The 15201-nt window shown below is 51.1% G+C and overlaps 1 protein-coding gene across 3 annotated transcripts in view; it reads left to right on the top strand.

Annotated features, from left to right (window-relative positions):
- The window catches only part of CDH4 (cadherin 4), a 676597-nt gene that overhangs the window by 348176 nt on the left and 313220 nt on the right, over window positions 1–15201 (top strand). The window lies entirely within an intron of this gene.

The raw sequence follows: 15201 nt of genomic DNA, 5'->3' as shown, positions 1-15201 counted from the left end.
TATTACATTGTCATTTCACATATTTTTTCAAATATTTCCATCTTCAGTTAGTTGAATCTGTGGATGGGGAAAGCCGGCTGTATCTTGCCATGACCCTGTGGACTTGTTTCTAGCCCTGCTTGCTGTCTGGCAAGCTCCTCCTCAGCCTTCAGCACCTTACCTGAGTGCCCCTCCCTGAAGCAGCTTCCCTTGTGTGTGAATCTGTTCTCGTGTTGCTATAAAGACATACCTGAGGCTGAGTGATTTATACAGAAAAGAGGCTTAATTGGCTCATGGTCCTGCAGGCTGTCAGGGCATGGCGCCGGCGTCTGCTCAGCTTCTGGGGAGGCCTCAGGGAGCTTTTACTCATGACAGAAGGCAGAGTGGGAGCAGGCGCCTCACATGGTCATAGGGGAGCACAGACGGGGAAGGTACCACATACTTTAAACAACTGGCTCTCATGAGAGCTCACTCACTGTGGTGAGGACAGCACCAAGCCACGAGGGATCCACCCCCATGACCCAACACCTCCCACCAGGTCCCACCTGCAACACTGGGGATCACAGTTCAACATGAGATTTGGGTTGGACAAACATCTAGCCTGTGTCCCCTGACTTCCCTCCTCTGCTGCCCAGTGCCCCACACCCCTCACCTGTGCCCTCCCTGCAGATCTCCGGAGTCACCTGGGCAACCTGCGGCCAGACACTGCGGTGCTCCTTGTCAGCCCTGGCCTAACCCTCGGCTCTGCTCTTCCCGGGGCCTGTTCAGATGCCCACCTGCTGACCACCATGCACCCTCTGCCCTCCTGCGTGTGTGCCCACCTCTCCCACAACACTGCAGAGTCGGGGGGAGGGAAGGCGGAGACTGGGCCCTGTCTGGCCTTTCCCTGGTCTCAGTTGAGTTGCACCTGATGGGGCATGTGCAGCCCATTCTCCACCACCCAGGTCTGTTCAGAGGAGATGGACCCGTTCCCTTCCATGGGCGTTTGTTTAGGCCGGGCTCAGTCCACCAGTCCTGGTGTCTGTGGATGCCTACAGGGACTGCATGGCTCTGTTCCTCAGCATCCAGAAAGCAGTGTTGCATTCAGCTGGAAACATGGTTCTGCAGAAAAGTCAGACATAAATATGAGAGACAGGGACACACCAGGAGGGAGGAGAACAGCAGGACACTGTCTGCCCTGATGCGTGCCCACAGTGCCGCCCAGAGCCAAGCTGCAGGATGCCAAGGGTAGGGGCTAGTGAGGCATTACACTTCCAAGAATGCACCTTCTCCAGTGGGTGGAGATGCACCGTGCCCTGCTGCCCGGCCCATGCTGGGGCTGCTGGCGGTGCTTTCTGGTGAACGCAGTGAGTCCTCATCATGTAGTGGGATTAGAGGGTGTCCAGCTGAGCCCTCCCGGGTTAGGGGATGCTGCCAGCACCCTCGCTGACACCCCAAAGCACATGTTTTATCACAAGGTTCTTATCTTGCTGCATTTCAGTGATGGGCTCGCTACATCACACAGGCAGACACCCGCTCCCCAGTGGGGTGGAAAATGAGAGGATGGCCCTAAACTTCCAGAAGGAAACTTGCTCTGAAAATGACCAGGTCCTCAAAAGAAACTCAGACGTCTTAACTTCCAGGGCTCCACTGTCACGAGCAGCTGGACGGACATCTCGGTGGAACAGGCCTTGCTTAGGAGGGAAAGGAAGCAGCTAAAAAAGAAACAAAACAATAATAATAACAGTACAAATAGTCATAACACAGCCTACACTTCTGAATTTTGCAAGCCTCATTCTTCAGGGATGTTTTGGTGAGCTGGAAGAAGGAGCAGAGGGAAGCTCATTCCAGCTCTTTAGGGGAAAACCCTGAAGCTGCAACCCATTCTCTGCATCATTTTCTGATGCTGGGCTTATATATTCACTTTATTAAAAGAAAACATTGAGCACCCACTATCTCCCAGGTGCTGTGTGTGCCAGGCCAGCATCAACATCATGAAATGGTTCTGAAATTGTGCCCGGCCTGGTGAGCACGCACAGAGGAGCTGCTTCCTGGGGTGCACGCCTGCAGGCATTTACTTAATGAACATGTTACCGTTTTGCTTCTCAGTGTGGTCTCCAGACCAGCAAATGGGGTGCCGTAGAGATGCAGCATCTGGGGCCCCTCCCCGGACTCATTTTCACCAGCTCTGTGTGATTTGCAGACATCTTAGAGAAGCTCTGGATTAAGCAACCATTTTGCACCGTACACCGTACAAGGCACTAAGCATACACATTGGGAGCGTCGTGGCCCCTGTCCTCAGAAGCTGTCAGTCTAATTCAAGAGGTGGCTAAGCAGAAGCACAGTTCTTTATTCTCTGGGCACCCCTGTGAGCCGGGTCCAGCTCAGGGCACTGGGACGTGGCCAGGGATGACACAGGGCCCGTGTCACAGAGTTCCCACTCCGGTTGGGAGACAGATAGGGAAGTCAGGTCCAGGGAGAGTATTTGCAGAAGTGGGGAGTGTCCTGGAGAAAGCAAAGCCAGGTAATGGGGTGTAGTCTCCAAGGTGGGGCAGCTGGGGCCCCACACCACTCCCGAGGGCCCCTGCAGAAACACAGGTCCCTGGGGAAGCTGACTGCAGACAGATCTGGGTGAGGAGACTCCAGGAAAACGAATTCAGGCAGGCAGTTGGGCGGCTGTTGTGGGAGCCGGGAGAGGGTTCGTGCTGGAGTGGAGGCAGGGCCAGGCTGCGGAGGCCAGATGTGCCCTGCCAGGGGTGGGAGGGGAGCCCCGAAGCACAGGGAGTAGAAGGGCCCATCCCAGGCCCACACCCACTAGATCCTGTCGTCCCTATTGCTCCATGCCCACCACATCTGTCCAGGGCAGGCTCTCAGGTGTGCAAAGTGCCAACAGAGCACAGAGAAGTGAGGAGCAAAGTGCCCCGGGGGGTGCTAGTGGAGGCTTCCTGGAAGAGATGACATTTGAGCTGGGTCAGGCAGCCTGACTAGGTGTTCTCCAGGCAGAAGAGGAGAGGGCCGAATGCCTCAAGACCTTTTGAGGACTAAATGAGAAAACAGGGGAAAATAGGGGAATAGATAATGTGGGAAAAGCATCAGGGACATAGTAAGCCCCGGGAATGTTCATATACACGTGCGGGTATGCAGTGCACACACACGCATGCACATAGGCCCACACACATGTACATGAGCAGGGACATGTGCTCATGCAGACACACACATGATTGATCCTCCTTTAAAACCCACTGGGAACTCCCACAGTCCCCGTGGCCAGCTCCCTGCTGAGCCTCCCCTTACCCACATCCTAGCAGAGAGTCTGGGTATTATTTAGATGCTGTTAACTCCCAGTCCAAGGTGCTGATGCCATTGTTTCCTTCCCGATTAGCTTTTGTGTCCAAAGCTGAGAATACAATATTTTTAGGCCCTGGAGGAAGAATCCTGAGCCAGTGACTATCTCCGGAGTAATAGGCCCAAACGCTTCGGTCGAGGCAGAGACGCAAACTTCATTATAGTATCTGCCCTGGCGGCAGCCGCGACGCCTGTCTTTGCACCTAATGAGGCTTTTTGAACAGTGATGATGATCTCCGATGAGTTATTAATACTGTGATGCAGCTTAAATAATTGCAAGAAGAGCACAGGACTCCAAATGGGAACCTATCTGGCAGTGGAAGAAATGCTTCGCTGGCCTCTCCTTTCAGCATATTCCCAGGCAAGAGGCCAGCCGAGATGAGATTTGCTTTTAGGGTATTTTCAACATTTCAAGTTTTGTAGAAATCATCTCCCCACCTCTTGGGTCAGAAGGGAGGGCAGGGAAGCAAGGGGCGCCCTGGCTTGGGAGGCGTCTCTGTGTTTGATGTTTGTTCTTATTGACGCACTCCTTCCTGCACAGATTTGAGAGCACACGTGCACTCAAACACACTCTAACACACAGACACGTGTAGATTTGTTTTTACTGTCATTTCTTGGACAAGTCATTTGATAAATGGGCCGTTCTTCCATCCAGCAGCTTGCACTAATGGTCTAATTAGAAGCTCCTGGTGAACGTTGCTATGGGCGTCACTTCAGGAGAAATGGAAATAGGCCAGGGACCATGGTATAATTTGAGGAAATGGCTACGGGAAGAGAGAGCCCTCCTTTCCGTGAAACAGTAAGCATATTGCCACGAGAAGCTGTGACTTACGGTGTAGAATTCAGGTTTTGCACATGAGTGAAGGTCCTTGCAACATCTAGAATCTGGATCCTTGTACAGAAAGGGCAAACTTTTGTTCCCAGTAGTGGTCAAAGCTGTGGAGAAAAAAAAAAAAAAAAAAGGAAACCAGGTAGAGAGTGATAAGCTGGTAAGTCAAGGTCCTCAGCATGATTTGCCCCTGGGATGAGGAGGCCCTGGGTGGATAGGCTGTGGAGTCAAACCTCCGGGCAATGCTGGGCATTGGCGTCCCGCTGGCTCTGAGGACACGTGGGCCCAGGGTGCCTTGGAGCCAGGGCTGCCCATGCAGGTGATGGGCATGGCAGAGTCCTGAGGCCGGGCTGAACGGCAAAGAGTGGTGGCCAGGGTTTGCAGGTGACCTCCCTCTGTGGCTCATTGTCCACGCAGCCGATGCGGATTGAAGGTGGCCAAGCAGACAGAGAATGGCGGAGAGACGGCCATTCCGATAAGCGCCACCTCTGTTTGCCGGGCTCACTACCAGGTGGTCTGCATGCTGCCATTCCTTCCACAGCATGGACGAGAGCTGCTGTGCTCACCCATCCTACAGACAAGGGCACTGAGGCACTGAACAACTTCCCCAGAGTCACACAGCAGGTCAAGTAGGGGAGCTGGGATTCGAACCCAGACCGAGGCTGACTCCAGAGCTCACCTCTGTCGCAAAGTCTGACAGCCTCTCAGCTAAAATAGGGCCCACAAGCCCCCACAAGTGCCCTGTCCTGTGAACACAGAGGTGCCTCTCCCTCTCCCAGTTCCTCTGCATGTCTGAATGATTGCCGTTGGCAAAGGGGCCAGACCCCCAGGAAGTGGGCAGATTTGCCGCCTCCTGGTGTGGCCTCCGTGGCTTGTCCTGAGAAGTGCAGCCGCCGCTCCTCAGTTGTGTAGATTGGAGGGCTCCTTGGCTACCCTGGCTGTGTCCTGCACATATCTGCTCAGGGCCAGTGACATTTTGGGATCCAAGTGTTGTAAGTGGAAAGAAAACAAATTTCGGATTTGCCTGAGGTTAAATGACTCTGGGTGGCCTTGCCTGAAGGTCCCTTGTGGGATGGATAGTGCAGGACACTGTCCCCTCCAGACCGGCTCCAGGCTCCCGCCAGGATGTCCTGGTGAGCCCAGGGTGGCCGGAAATGATTTCTCCGACTGGCCTGCAAGAAACTGAGTCAAAGGTCTGCTGAGTAGCTTGGGGCAGGGCTGAGGAGAGATGGAGCCGCTGGCGGTTCTGTGGTGGGTGACAGTGATGTGTCCATATCCTGCTCTGTTAACATTTACAACCTTGTGATAACACCATCACCGTTCTAATCTGCCTTTGCCACACAGACCTGAAACCCAGGCGCCAACCTGAATATACAAGTTGGATGAAAAAACAAACATACCCCTCAATGTAGGACCAGATAGATTTTTAATCTGTGCACATGTAAAGGTGGATTTTTCCCTAGCCCCGGGGTGTACTAACTGAGATGTTTTCCTTGCTAATATTTGTTTGCTTTTTTCCTTTCATAAAAGCACTACATAATACCATGACCTTCTGAAATGCAAATAGATTTTTTTTTTAATTCAAAAAGCCTTTTTATTCCACTTAAGATGAGAAGGTCCTGTTTGGAAAACACGTTTGATGCCTCATACCCATTATTTATGATTTTCTCATAAATTATTTTTCTTATAGACTTTTAAAAAAATGGAAAACCCAACACATTAGTGCAGAAAGAGAACATGAGGCTGAAATGGTTGGCAGCTGCAAAACAGGCAATGATGTTATAAGATTAGGGGGGAAAAGCATCTCTTTTTAAGTTTTTCCGACACCTGCGTGGACTCGCGATAGTATCTAAGAGGTCCCAGGTGAAGAGGAATCAGCATCATCAAGCTGGGGCCAAAGACCCACAACCCGCTGGGGCCAGGGTTCTCTTTACCTGGGCCAAGCTGCCCTCACAGACTGGTCCAGCTCCTGCCCAGGTTGTCATTCGGTAATGCAAAGGTTGCCTTGGGAAGGTTTCTGCAGGGATAGGAAGTGACCATCCTTGGTAGGCAAAGACAGAAGGGAGGCTGGTTTGATGCTTTTGTTGTATGGACCAGTTTGGAACCTGAGCCTGCCAGGCTCTGCCCGTGTCTCACAGGGCGGGGTCTCCTACCCTTTCAACCCCAACACTTGGGTCTACACCTGAGGCTTCCTCCTCTCCTCTCCCTCATCCACATTCCTAGAACCCTGCCCTTGTTAGATTTCACACTCCACCAGTTTACAACTGAGCCTGTTCTCTCTCTGCGTCTCCCTCTTCCATCTTTCTCCCCTCACCACCAGCCCCCAGCGTGCGTCCTGTGTTTCTGGGCAGATCCTGGGCTGCAGGACAAGGTGAGGCCACACCCGCCGCGGGGTTCTAGCCTAGATGTGTCTGCTTGTCATAACGCTTGATTAACCAGTCCAACCAGCATGCGTAATTTGGCTGAGAGCAATTTTATTTCTAAGCCACGCAGGTTGGCAGGGAAATATCTAGATGTTATCTAGAAAGTGTTAATAAATGTACCAAATGGGTCCAGTCAAAGAGAAGTTGCAGCTACCATTCTGAGAACAAAGGAGAAGAGTCTACGAAGAGACAGCCCACAAAGCATCCTTGTCCAAGTGGAACTGCTACGACCCCAGCACGTGTCCAGCAGCAGCTGGCCCTGCAGCCTAGAGTCGTTAGGACCCTGGACAGTTCTCCAGGTCTGCAGGACTCATGCCTGGTGATGGATGACTCTGCCCCACTGGGCATTTAGGACTGTACTTGTTCTTTCTACTTGATCCTCTCAACTTTGCTTTATGGTATAGGAGTGCTCAATGCAGCTAAGAACGTGGTCCACCACAGCTCGCACTGCTCCCCTGATTTTGTTCAGAAAGTTCTGCGTGATGGACGCTCTGCTCTTCTGGTCACTGACCCACCACCTGCACTTCCTCATTGCTCTGTGACTGGTGGTGGTGGTCGGCAGGCTGCAGGCGTCACTGCCACGGGTATCTGGAGGTATTTGCCAATGAAGCTGTCATGTGATCAGCCAAATGCGGGATGGTGAGCATGACCTCCTAGATCACAGAGCAGATGTCCACCTTCCATATGCAGAGCCAGGCTGGCAGCTGGGGCCTTGGCCAACACTGCTGCATTTGCTCTGTGGCACCTGCATCAAGACCGGCCCGTCAAGGCCAGGCTGTGCAGCCTCACGTCTCCGGGAGGGCTGGTGGGGAAGCACAAGACCCTGAGCTCAGTGCCCAGCTCCTCCACCTTTTGCTGAATCACAGGCCAGTTTTCCTTCTCAGGTTTTGGGGCTACAGGGACCCCCTCAAGCATCATGTGTTTAGGGCATACGAATGTGGCATAACATTAGTCCAATCAAGCCATTATAGGATGGACATCTCAGTATGTCTCTCTCAATCATCGTTGTAAAACCAAACACATGAACATGTTCCAGTTGCTTGGGATGGGATCACTGGTGCGTGCTGATGTGATGGCTGGAAAATGACCCACGGAGAGGACTTCATTTTTCCTGTTGCAGAATCCCCTCCAGTTTCTGCTCCACCGGGTGGCCTTTGCTCAGTGCTTTTCCTGTGATTTTGCAACAAACGCTGGCCTCATGCAATGCTGTGGCCTCTGTCCAGGGCTGCCTAGATCTGCAGAGGGTTTTTTTTTCTTTCTAGTGTTTGTTTGTTTGTTTGTTGAGTACTTTTGGCAGCTCCTTCCCAAGTTGAAACAAATTCCAAAAGAAGTGCCCTAGGGTGACCCTCCCCTGAGGGAGGGACCTCTTGGAGAGAAGGGTGGAGACCCAGCACCCGGACACGCAGCAAGTTCCACAGGGGAATTCCAGGAGATGCCACGTGCTCCTCATTCTCTGTCGGCTGAGCCTGAGCCAGGCAGCGGGTGGCCATGCTTGGTCACCTCGTATCTTCCCTAATCCAGTGGGCGTGCGTGGCCTGTCTTTACAGCAGCTCTGCACATGTGTGTCTCGGCATGCACTTGATTGCCATTTGAGTGACCTAGTCTGTGAATTCTTCACTCACATCCTTTGCCATTTAAAATTTGTTTTTCCTGTGTTTTTCTTCTATTTTTTCTTTCCATTAATATATTAGTTGTACATATTTTGGGGACACGTGTGATGTTTTGATACATGTGTATAGTGTGCTATGATAAAACCAGGACCATCGGGGTATCCATCACCTCAAACATTTATCTTTTCTTAGCGTTAGGAATATTATAATTCCTTCTGGCTATTTTGAAATGTACAATAAATGATGGTTAACTATAATAACCGTACTATACTATCAAACACTGAGCCTATTCTTTTTATCTCACTTGATGTTTGTACCCATGAACCAGCCTCTCTTTATCCTTCTCAACCCCACAGACACACCCCACTTTCCCAGGGTCTGGCATTCACCATTCGACCCTCTGCCTCCATGAGGTCCATCATTTTAGCTCCCACATGAGACTGAGAATGTGCAGTGTTTGTCTTTCAGTGTTTGGCTTATTGTACATAACATGACCTCCAGTTCCATCCATGTTGCTGCAAATGACAGAATTTCATTCTTCTTTATGGCTGAATAGTATTCCACTATGTACCTGAACTACATTGTCTTTATCTATTTGTCCACTGATGGACACCAAGGTTGATTCCATCTCTTAGCTATTACAAATGCAGCTGCAAAAACCTTGGGAGTGTAGCTATCTCTTCGAGACACCTGCTTTCCCTCCTTTAGGATGAGTGCCCAGCAGTGGGGTTGCTGGGTCATAGGGCAGTTCCATTCGTAGACTCTAAGGAGCCTCCAGGCTGTTCTCGAGGTGGTGGTCCTACCTCACATTCCCCGCAGCAGCATACGAGGGCACCCCTTTCCCTGCGTCCTTGTTGGCAGGATTTTTTCCGTTGGGTGAGGTTGTATTTCCCAAGTGTTCTTGACGCCTGTGGACATGTGACAGTGTCCGTGTTGAGGGATTAGGGTCCGTTTTAGTCTTTGCAGTCAGGTTTGCTTGTGCCTGTCCTTCGGATTCGAATCCACTTTCTGAGCCTGTGACTCCTGCAGCCATCTCAGCACTAGAGGATGCTGTAAGTCCAGGCTGGCCGCGAGGCTCTCAAGGGCTCCAGAGTGGACCTGCAGAAGACCCAGGGAGGGTGCTGGGGCTGTGTGGAAATGCTGGCCAGGGCTCAGAATCAGAAGACCGTCTGGTGGCCCAGACGGCCATGCCTCCCAGCAGGCCTCTGCACAGGCACAGTGGATCCCTGCCTGCAGCAAGAGGGGCTGCAGCTGAGACTGGGCCCCCTCAGGCTCTGCGGTGTGGTGGAGGCTGGAGAGCCTAGTCTCCTTGGCTCAGAGGGTGCATGTCTCCCAGCAGGTTGGGATAGTTCCCCAGCTGCAGTGAATGGGGCCAGAGCTTTCAGCCCCAGCCCCAACCCCTTTCCTTCCTCTCCCTGGGGATTAGAGGGTGGGTCAAAAAGTTCCCATAATCTCTAGGTCTTTCTGGTGACCAGTCCCAGCTGAGCATATACAGGGGTCCCCTCTAAGTCACCTCATTAGCATAAACTCATAAGCATGGAGACGCTCCTAACATTTGCAAAATCCCAGGGCTCTGGGAGCTCTGAGCCAGGAACCTGGACAAAGACCAAGTCAATCCCTGAGGATCTGCTACAGGATGAGGTTGGTGATCCCAGATTGCTAAGCCTGACAGGGAGGCTCAGACTCTGGCCTGTGGGATGTGGGCAAGGCTCCCTCTGGGTCCCTGTGTGAGCAGCTCTTAGCTAGGATCTCACCTGAGTGGGACTGGAGCAGCACCTCTGGGCCACATTTGGGTTCACTGCCAAGACCCATGTCAGCAGTCACAAGAGCTTTTGCACCAACCCACTAGCATGTGCAATTCCTCCTGGACTTCTTGGCAAATGTCTTGGTTGCACGCTCAGGCCAAATGGGGCTGTAGCCAAGTCGCTTGGGGGACAGGGCCGTTTCCAGGCTTGAACCTGGAAGCAAGCTCAGTGGGGTGGATCAGCCACCTGAGTGTGGGTCTGAGCTCTCAGAATGACCCTCCCACATCTTGGGCTCCATCAGGGCTTCACGAACTCCTGCCTGAATCTGGAGGCTCTTGCAGACAGACTTGTGACTGTGGATGGGTGAAAACTTCTTGTTGTGTGGGGCGATACGGGTGAGTCACCTTCTGTGTCACCATCCTGGTGACATCTTCGGCTCATGCATTTTTCTTGTGGTTTTGCAAAGGTTTCTGGATATTACACAATTGTTGATTTTGCCAGATAGCAAATCTCTAATTTAAAAAATTGTTTTGAGTCATAAAAATGTGCATATTTTCAAGTACTTCTGATAATTTAATATACTCATATAATTTGTAAAGATGAAATCAGTGTAATTTGGATATCCCATCACCTTAAATATTTATCATTTCTTTATGCTGGAAACATTCAAATTACTCTCTTTTAGCTACTTAAAAATATACAATAGATCATTATAACCTGTAGTTACCCTACTGACCTGTCAAACACTAGGTCTTATTTCTTCTGCCAAACTGTATATTTGTAACCAATAATCAACCTCTCTTCCTGGTACTTTTGCCTATTTTTGAGACCTGACATATTTTGGGTAGACTTGCCTTTTTCTCATAATAGGATGCTGTGGGTATTTCTCCTTGTCAGCAACTGTGCCTCTCATCTCATGTTAATAAGGGTGCCATATGCATGCTGTTGTTGGACTCACACTTACCCAACCAGGGACAGCTGTTCACATGGTCACTTTTCCATCACCCCTGACTTTGCCATAGGATTTGTTAAGACCATCCTTCCCGCTCAGGCCCAGAGTGGGGATGTAACCATGGCCAATTATGGACTTTCCCAAATGAAAAGTCCTTCATTCCGATGTTACAGCTTAGACTCTAGGGTCTAATTTAAGGACTCTCTCCCTAGCAGCTGAGTTGAAAACAGCCTCCTAGTTTCTCCTAATGTGACGGTTTTGCATGCTGCATTTAGGCCTGTCACCCACAGGGCTTTGCTTTGGCATTTGGTGTGAGGTAGGGATTGCACACTTCTGCATTCTCCTTATTGGTCTCTTTGGTCTTTGGCCATTTCTCTGCCTTATTTCTACTACAGGGAACTCAGCTCCTTAGGGGCATTCTTCCATCATCTCTGTGTTGTGTACAAAGCAGAAAATGACCATGAACAGCCGGCCACACCTCCAGGAGGGCGGATAATGGTATGATTTAGAGGTCCCTGCTTGCCCAGGGAGACAAGCTTGGAGTGTGAGGCTTCTCCTGCCCCTGCTGAGAGCAGTGTTTGCCTCATCTCTTCATCTTTTCTCACTTCCACGAGTTTCCTCGGAAAAAACAGGAGCTTTTCTTCTTCTCTTGCCCCTCTTCATTTCACACTCTCTGTCCCCTTGACAGCCCCTAGTCTTTAACCAAGTGCTTCAGAAAACAAACACACTTTAAAGTCATTTAAAGGCCAGAGAGACACAGCTGCTGTCTTCCAGGCAGAGCAGGCTGGGAGGCTTCATTCTGAGTTTTCCAAGTAGCCCATTTCCAAGTGGTGCAGAAGTTCTCGCCAGATCTGGCCCAGGGCCATGCGCCTATGTCAGTCAGTGGAGGAACCTCAAGGGCCAGGTAACAATCTTCTCACCTCCTAATATCGCCCTAGACACATACTTGTCTCCATGTGGAGTATGCTTTTCTTCCTATCACTTCCACAGTGGTGTTAGTCATTTATAAACTGTTCATCTGTGTGCAGAATCTAGGATGTGGTACTAAAAAAAAATCTGGAAAAAAAGACTTCAAAAGAAAAAAAAAAAAAAAGATCTAGTGAACTGGATACCTAAACCACTAGGGAAATAATTTCAAGAAGGTAAAAGAAGGAGAGGGACAACTTGGATGTGGGGAAGTCATTGGCTCTGTCTCCCTTCACTGCTTTCTACTTGAGCCCTTGAATTTGATTCTTGAGCTGGGCATGCAGTCCACAGCTCCTTGTGGAGCTGTCAGCTCTGCAGACTTCTTGCTCTTTGGAGCTTGTTTCCAACATCCTGAAGCTCAAATTAGGAGGCCTTTGGGGAGGAGCTTGTTTGTTTCCCCACAGTGGTTGCTGGCGCTTGATTTTCCAAATGCAGCTTAAATGTTTGCATGTCTTGGGTTCCTTGTGATTACCAACATGACTAAGTCTCTGGTGCAGATGTTCCTCCTGCAGAGGCAGGCGGGTGTATGAGAGGAGAGGTGGCAGGGATGGACGTGTGGTGGAATGAGAAATTGACTTGGTCTTTGTCCAGGTTCCTGGCTCAGAGCTCCCAGAGCCCTGGGATTTCGCAAGTGTTAGGGATTTCTCTATGCTTATGAGTTTATGCTAATGAGGTGACTTAGGGTGGACCCCTCTATATTCTCAGATGGGACTGGTCACCAGAAAGACCTAGAGATTATGGGAACTTTTTGCCCCACCCTCTGACCCCAGGAAGAGGAAAGAAAGGGGCTGGGGCTGGAAGCTGAACCCTGTGAAAACCCCAGAACAGGAAGATGCAGAGCTTCCAGGCTGGTGAGCACATCAGGGGCAGGAGGGCGGGCACCTGGAGGGCAGGGAAGCTCCCGCGCCTCCACGCCTTTCCCCTCTCCATTTGCATGTTCAGTAAACTTAAGCAAATTGTGTTCTGGGAGCCATTCTAGCAATGGACTGAGCCTGAGGAGAGAGTCCTGGGAACCGTCAGTCAGAAGCACTGGTGGCCGGTGCGTGGGACTGACCTGCAGTGGAGGTTGTGTAGTGGGACCCAGCCTTTATCTGCGGGGTCTGTGGGCGATTCGTGTCAGAATTGAATTGAATTCTGGACACCTAGTTTGGGTGTTGAAGAACTGGAGAACTGGTTGGTGTCAGAAAACACCGCAGGGAATGTGAGAAAAAAGCAAGCGAAAAAGAAAAGCCTCTTGTTTTTGTAGGTGGCCAGAGCTGAAGCCATTTCTCAAAATTCAGTGAGGGGGTGACTCACTAATGGGGGCCTGCTCTTCAAGCTCCCTGAGGATGGGGACGAGGGCCACCTGCTCAGATCCACGGGATGGGGCAGTGGGACAGCCTCCCAGCACCGACTTTCTCCCAGCACTGACTCCCAGCCCAGCCTCCCAGCACTGCGAGAGCTGCTTCAGCCCTGCTGTCCAGGTTTCATGTGAAAACAGTGAATCCCACCCACCCCAGAGCACCAGAAACCAGGGGGACCCTGACTTCCAGCGGAAGAGGCCTCTGCTGGGAGACGACTCTTTTGGCCGTGTTGGAATTCTCTGCATTAGAAATGTGTTCATACATTTTGCTTTTTTTTGAGACAGAGTCTCACTCTGTCACCCAGGCTGGAGTGCAGTGGCACAATCTCAGCTCACTGCAGCCTCCGCCTCCTGGGTTCAAGCGATTCTCCTGTCTCTGCCTCCCGAGTATCTGGGATTACAGGCGTGTACCACCACACCCAGCTAATTTTTGTATCTTTAGCAGAGACGTGGTTTCACGATGTTGGCCAGACTGGTCTTGAACTCCTGACCTCAGGTGACCCGCCTGCCTTGGCCTCCCAAAGTGCTGGGATGACAGGCGTGAGCCCCTGTGCCTGGCCCATTTTGCATTTTTTAAGTGAGTAACGTCCCATGATGAAAACATAGATAATCACTGAAGTGTCAGAGTGTCCACAGGCAGCTTATTTGCCAACTTTCAAGTTTCCAGCATTCATATTTTGTAAAGAAAAATAAATTAATGGATAGTGGGGAGTTGGAAACTTCCTGCCTGTGACTGTGGTGATTCAGGATTTGGCATTTCCTTTAGTCTCTGCAGTGTCTTAAGGAAAAAGCATATATCTAGGCCCAGCTAGCTCTGCATTTCCCAACAGACATTGTCATTATCAATGTAGGGAAGTGAGGGTGAGGAGAATTAATGATTTCTATGAAATCAGCATGTATAAAAGTGAAGGTAACTGAATCTTGCACTTCCAGATTTTGGGTGATGGTGAGGACAAAGGTAGCTGGGAATAGAACAGAATATCAGGTTGTGGAAGTTTCTCTGCAATTATCATGATTTTGGGTCTTCAGTGGGGTCAGCTTTGCTGCTGGCTGGATTTTCAGCCCTGTCTTCTGTCTGAGAGGCCAAGAGAGCAGGCGGGCTCCTGTGAAGGCCACGCGACGGCTACCGGATGAGGGACGTGACTGCTGAGCCGCCTTGTGGCCACGGGCCCCCTGCATCGTCCTGCCCATGGGAACTCAGAGTGAGCCCTCTGCACAGAAAGCAGTGCGAGGCCGGTGAGATCACAAAGCTGAATCAGAAGCTCAGCGGCGCAGGGAGGGAGACTGCAGAGCTGGTGAACTTCCTCCCTAACACTGGGCGCCAGCACTGCTGTCTCTGACCGGAAAGGCCGTGACAGGGGAGGTCCCATCTGCAGGTTCAGGCCCTGGGGATGCTGCCCCACCACCTTCCCTTGGGGAATCAGCCGGCCTCTGTGTGGGGCGGGCGGAGGTGCCCGTTGGGGTTCTCATGTCTGAAGCCCTTCCTGCAGTACTTTGGGGGACGTCAGTCTCTGGAGGATTCTGGAGACTCCCACTCCTGCATTGCCCACAGAGGAGGACAGAGTCCATAGTGCCCTTTTTTCCTCCACAGTAAGAGACGATGCCAGGAGGGGTAGTGGGTAAATAATAGAACTCTCTCCTGCTCCAGGCGGGTTAGTGGGGTAAATAATAGAACTCTCTTCTGCTCCAGGAGGGGTAGTGGGGTAAATAATAGAACTCCTGCTCCAGGCGGGTTAGTGGGGTAAATAATAGAACTCTCTTCTGCTCCAGGCGGGTTAGTGGGGTAAATAATAGAACTCTCTCCTGCTCCAGGCGGGTTAGTGGGGTAAATAATAGAACTCTCTCCTGCTCCAGGAGGGTTAGTGGGGTAAATAATAGAACTCTGTCCTGCTCCAGGAGGGTTAGTGGGGTAAATAATAGAACTCTGTCCTGGTCCAGGAGGGTTAGTGGGGTAAATAATAGAACTCTCTCCTGCTCCAGGGAGGGTCAGAGCTTCCTGGTGGCATCTGAGCATTGATGGAGAGGGCAGGG

The sequence above is a fragment of the Theropithecus gelada genome, chromosome 10 (assembly GCF_003255815.1).
Source record: "Theropithecus gelada isolate Dixy chromosome 10, Tgel_1.0, whole genome shotgun sequence".
Lineage (NCBI taxonomy): Eukaryota > Metazoa > Chordata > Mammalia > Primates > Cercopithecidae > Theropithecus > Theropithecus gelada.
This window is presented reverse-complemented; position numbering and strand designations above follow the sequence as displayed.